Consider the following 6,505-nt stretch of genomic DNA (forward strand, 5'->3'; position numbering starts at 1 on the left):
GGCCCAGAGATACCTCCCCGATACACGGAGTGACAAATCCTAATCTCGATCTATGCCAACCCAACAAACACCTTCGGAGACACCTGTAGAGCATCTTTATAATCACCCAGTTACGTTGTGACATTTGATAGCACACAAGGTGTTCCTCCGGTATTCGGGAGTTGCATAATCTCATAGTCATAGGAACATGTATAAGTCATGAAGAAAGCAATATCAACATACTAAACGATCAAGTGCTAAGCTAACGGAATGGGTCAAGTCAATCACATCATTCTCTAATGATGTGATCCCGTTAATCAAATGACAACTCATGTATATGGCTAGGAAACTTAACCATCTTTGATTAGACGAGCTAGTCAAGCAGAGGCATACTAGTGACACTTTGTTTGTCTATGTATTCACACATGTACTAAGTTTCCGGTTAATACAATTCTAGCATGAATAATAAACATTTATCATGATATACGGAAATATAAATAACAACTTTATTATTGCCTCTAGGGCATATTTCCTTCAGTCTCCCACTTGCACTAGAGTCAATAATCTAGTTCACATCGCCATGTGATTTAACACCAATAGTTCACATCACCATGTGATTAACACCCATAGTTCACATCGTCATGTGACCAACACCCAAAGGGTTTACTAGAGTCAATAATCTAGTTCACATCGCTATGTGATTAACACCCAAATAGTACTAAGGTGTGATCATGTTTTGCTTGTGAGAGAAGTTTAGTCAACGGGTCTGCCACATTCAGATCCGTATGTATTTTGCAAATTTCTGTGTCAACAATGCTCTGCACGGAGCTACTCTAGCTAATTGCTCCCACTTTCAATATGTATCCAGATTGAGACTCGGAGTCATCTGGATTGGTGTAAAGCTTACATCTACATAACTCTTTACGACAAACTCTTTTATCACCTCCATAACAGAGAAATACTTCCTTAGTCCTCTTAGGTAACTATGGATAACTTTGACAGCTATACAGTGATCCACTCCTGGATCACTATCGTACCCCCTTGCCAAACTGATAGCAAGGCACACAACTGGTCTGGTACATAGCATGGCAAACTTTACAGAACCTATGACTGAGGCATAGGGAATGACTTTCATTCTCTTTCTATCTTCTGTCGTGGTCGGGCTTTGAGTCTTACTCAACTTTACACCTTGTAATACAGGCAAGAACTCCTTCTTTGACTGATCCATTTTGAACTCTTTCAAAATCTTGTCAAGGTATGTACTCATTGAAAAATCTTATCAAGCGTCTTGATCTATCTCTATAGATCTTTATGCCTAATATGTAAGCAGCTTCACCGAGGTCTTTCTTTGAAAATATCCTTTCAGACTCTTCTTTATGCTTTCCAGAAAATTCTACATCATTTCTGATCAACAATATGTTATTCACATATACTTATCAGAAAGGTTGTAGTGCTCCCACTCACTTTCTTGTAAATACAAGCTTCACCGCAAGTCTGTATAAAACTATATGCTTTGATCAACTCATCAAAGCGTATATTCCAACTCCGAGATGCTTGCACCAGTCCACAGATGGATCGCTGGAGCTCGCACACTTTATTAGCACCTTTAGGATTGACAAAACCTTCTGGTTGCATCATATACAACTCTCCTCAGAGATATCCATTTAAGGAATGCAGTTTTGACATCCATTTGCCAGATTTCATAAAATATGGCAATTGCTAACATGATTCGGACGGACTTAAGCATCGCTATGGTTGAGAAAATCTCATTGTAGTCAACATCTTGAACTTGTCGAAAACCCTTTCGTGACTAGTCTAGCTTTGTAGATAGTAACACTACCATTAGCGTCCGTCTTCCTCTTGAAGATCCATTTATTTTCTACGGCTTACCGATCATCGGGCAAGTCCACCAAAGTCCACACTTTGTTCTTATACATGGATCCCATCTCAGATTTCATGGCCTCAAGCCATTTCGTGGAATCTGGGCTCATCATCGCTTCCTCATAGTTCGTAGGTTCATCATGGTCTAATAACATGACTTCCAAAATAGGATTACCGTACCACTCTGGTGCGGACCGTGCTCTGCTTGACCTACGAGGTTTGGTAGTAACTTGATCTGAAGTTTCATGATCATCATCATTAGCTTCCTCATTAATTGGTGTAGGAATCACTGGAACTGATTTCTATGATGAACTACTTTCCAATTCGGGAGAAGGTACAATTACCTCATCAAGTTCTACTTTCCTCCCACTCACTTCTTTTGAGAGAAACTCCTTCTCTAGAAAGGATCCATTCTTAGCAACGAATATCTTACCTTCGGATCTGTGATAGAAGGTGTACCCAACAGTTTCCTTTGGGTATCCTATGAAGACGCATTTCTCCGATTTGGGTTCGAGCTTATCAGGTTGAAGCTTTTTCACATAAGCATCGCAGCCCTAAACTTTAAGAAATGACAGCTTGGGTTTCTTGCCAAACCACAGTTCATATGGTGTCGTCTCAACGAATTTAGATAGTGCCCTATTTAACGTGAATGCAGTTGTCTCTAATGCATAACCCCAAAACGATAGTGGTAAATCGGTAAGAGACATCATAGATCGCACCATATCTAATAAAGTGCGGTTACGATGTTCGGACACACCATTACGCTGTGGTGTTCCAGGTGGCGTGAGTTGTGAAAATATTCCACATTGTTTTTAAATGAAGGCCAAACTCGTAACTCAAATATTCTCCTCCACGATCAGATCGTAGAAACTTTATATTCTTGTTACGATGATTCTCCACTTTACTCTGAAATTCTTTGAACTTTTCAAACGTTTCAGACTTGTGTTTCATTAAGTAGATATACCCATATCTGCTCAAATCATCTATGAAGGTCAGAAAATAACGATACCTGCCACGAGCCTCGACACTCATCGGACCGCATACATTGGTGTGTATTATTTCCAATAAGTCGTTGGCTCGTTCCATTGTTCCGGAGAACGGAGTTTTAGTCATCTTGCCCATAAGGCATGGTTCGCAAGTATCAAATGATTCATAATCAAGTGATTCCAAAAGTCCATCTGCATGGAGTTTATTCATGCGCTTTACACCGATATGACCCAAACGGCAGTGCCACAAATATGTTGCACTATCATTATCAACTTTGCATCTTTTGGCATCAATATTATGAATATGTATATCACTACGACCGAGATTCAATAAACCATTAACATTGGGTGTATGACCATAGAAGGTATTATTCATGTAAATAGAATAACAATTATTCTCTGTCTTTAGATGAATAACCGTATTGCAATAAACATGATCTAATCATGTTCATGCTCAAAGCAAACACCAAATAACATTTATTTAGGTTCAACACTAATCCCGAAAGTATAAGGAGTGTGCGATGATGATCACATCAATCTTGGAACCACTTCCAACACACATCGTCACTTCACCCTCAACCAGTCTCTATTTATTCTGTAACTCTTGTTTCGAGTTACTAATCTTAGCAACTGAACAAATATCAAATACCCAGGGGCTACTACAAACACTAGTAAGGTACACATCAATAACTTGTATATCAAATATACCTTTGTTTACTTTGCCATCCTTCTTATCCGCCAAATGTTTGGGGCAGTTCTGCTTCTAGTGACCATTTCCTTTGCAATAGAAGCACTCAGTTTCAGTCTTGGGTCCATCTTTGGGCTTCTTCCCGGGAGTGACAACTTGCTTGCCATTCTACTTAAAGTTTCCTTTCCTTCCCTTTGCCCTTTTCTTGAAACTAGTGGTCTTGTCAATCATCAACACTTGATGCTCTTTCTTGATTTCTACCTTCGTCGATTTCAGCATCACGAAGAGCTCGGGGATCGTTTTCGTCATCCCTTGCATACTATAGTTCATCACGAAGTTTTAGTAACTTGGTGATGGTGACTAGAGAACTCCGTCAATCACTATCTTATCTAGAAGATTAACTCCCACTAGATTCAAGCGATTGTAGTACCCAGACATTGTGAGCACATGCTCACTAGTTGAGAAATTCTCCTCCATCTTTTAGGCGAAGTACTTGTCAGAGGTCTCATACCTCTTGACACGGGCATGAGTCTGAAATACCAATTTCAGCTCTTGGAACATCTCATATGCTCCGTGGCGTTCAAAACGTTTTTGAAGTCCCGGTTCTAAGCCGTAAAGCATGGTGCACTTAAACTATGAAGTAGTCATCATATTGAGCTAGCCAAACGTTCATAACGTCTGCATCTGCTCCTGCAATAGGTCTGTCACCTAGCGGTGCATCAAGGACATAATTCTTCTGTGCAACAATGAGGATAAACCTCAGATCACGGACCCAGTCCGCATCATTGCTACTATCATCTTTCAACTTAGTTTTCTCTAGAAACATATAAAACAAACATAGGGAAGCTACAACGCGAGCTATTGATCTACAACATAATTTGCAAAATACTATCAGGACTAAGTTCACTACAAAAAAAATACACTTCCGTGATGATACGTGTTTGTCACAGTAGGTCGCGTTTTTTGTCATGCATGTACATCCATGACAAATTTATGACAGAATCAAGACAGTCATACCTGTGCTGTCGTAGAAGTGTTCCATGACATTACCAAATTTATCATCACGGAAGTGTCCACTTCCATGACGATAAATCGCGCATCACAGAAGTGCTTTCGTCAAGGGTGACTGACACGTGGCATCCACCGTAACGGAACGCCGTTAAGCTATCGGGTCGGGTTTTGGATCCGATAACCCGTTAACAGCCGCGACCAATGGGGATTTTCCACGTGTAAAATCATCATTGGCTGGAGGAAACACGTGTCGGCTCATCGTTGGGACAGATGTCATCCACTCATTGGATAGAAGGCGCCTATGATACGTCGACACGTGGCACGACCCATCAAGTTTAAATGGGCCGGCCCAACTAAAGGCCCACAAGATTTTGTGGGCCATAATGGGCCGGCCCAACTAAAGGCCCACGAGATTTTGCGGACCATAATGGGCTGGCCTAGCTAAAGGCCCACAAGATTTTGCGGGCCATAATGGGCCGACCCAGGTAAAGGCCCACAAGATTTTTGTGTGCCATAATGGGCCGGCCCAGGTAAAGGCCCACAAAATTCTTGCGGATCATAATGGGCCGGCCCAGCTAAAGGCCCATGAGATTTCGCCGACACTAATGGGCCGGCCCAGCTGTAGGCCCACAAGATTTTGAGGACCCTAGTAGGCCGACCCATTAACTGGCTGCCATGTTTTGGGCCAAATGCCGACCCATATTTGATCCAGTCCATTAATGGCCTGCCACGTTCCGGGCCTAATAATGGCCCATATGAGATCCGGCCCATTAAAAGCCTCCCACGTTCTGGGCCAAATCACGGCCCAGATCAGGTCCGGCCCTTTAAGAGGCTTTGGCCTCAATTATGGCCCATATCAGATTCGGCCAGTTAACTGGACGCTATTCTTTTGGGCCCACTTGCTAAAGGCCCATTTAGTAATTCGGCCTGATATTAGTTTCGGCCTGTTAAGGGCCCATTTAACATTTCGGCCCTATATTCGGCCTGTTAAAAGCCCGTCATATAGTTGGGCCTAACTACAACCCGGTTTGCATCCGGCCTGCTCGCAGCCGATATCTGATTGGGCCAAACAAGGACCGAGACAATTTTGGCCTGTTAAAAGCCCGTGATTTGATTTGCACAATCATGGGCCGGGGTCCATTTCGGGCTGCTGCCGGCCCGTGAGCTGTTCGGCACGTTTCAGGCCCAACCTACTTCTCAGCCTCCTAAAAGCCCATTGAGTTTTCTTGCGAAAAGAGGGCCGGGGGTTACTCGGCCTATTAAAGGCCCGAATCTACTAGTGGGCCAGTTTGACGGGGCCCATGATGCGGATCATACATCGTGATTGCATGACGGCCCGATTATGTACCGTAATTTTACGGTTTGGCCGGTTTACTGTGAAGACAGGATATATATACAGTAAAATAACTGCAGCATCGTGAATAAGAAAAAACCTAGACTATACAATAAAGAAATTACGGCATATTACATCCACTGGGCATCAAAGTTCGCCACTATGATAATAAAGCACAAGCAGACAGCATATTACATACACTGGGCATCAAAGATTGCCACCAGTGCAAATAAACACGCCGACAAAATAATATACAAAACCGACAGCACTTCAATAGAGTTCAAGAAAGGTTAGCCCTGCTGGCGAGCTGCAGCGCAAGCACCTGATCAAGATGATGAGACTGCGCTTGTTCAACACTTATATCTTCCTCACTCTGAAAGATAAACAAGCAGACAGATGACAGGTTTTGCACATAAAAGTATTAGTGTTGACAATTCATCACATTACTTACTGACGAATAAAGTGACACAGTTTAAAATTGCATTAACACAATATGGTATTGTTCAGGTCAAGACATGGCAGGAAATGACATTGTGAAGGAGTGGCAGCTTCACGACACCACTGGATTACAGATCAAGAACTCATAAGTATCAATGGTTAGTGTGCTGTTAATTTATCCCATTTCAG

The sequence above is a fragment of the Aegilops tauschii genome, chromosome 7, assembly GCF_002575655.3.
Source record: "Aegilops tauschii subsp. strangulata cultivar AL8/78 chromosome 7, Aet v6.0, whole genome shotgun sequence".
In the NCBI taxonomy this organism is placed as follows: Eukaryota; Viridiplantae; Streptophyta; class Magnoliopsida; order Poales; family Poaceae; genus Aegilops; species Aegilops tauschii.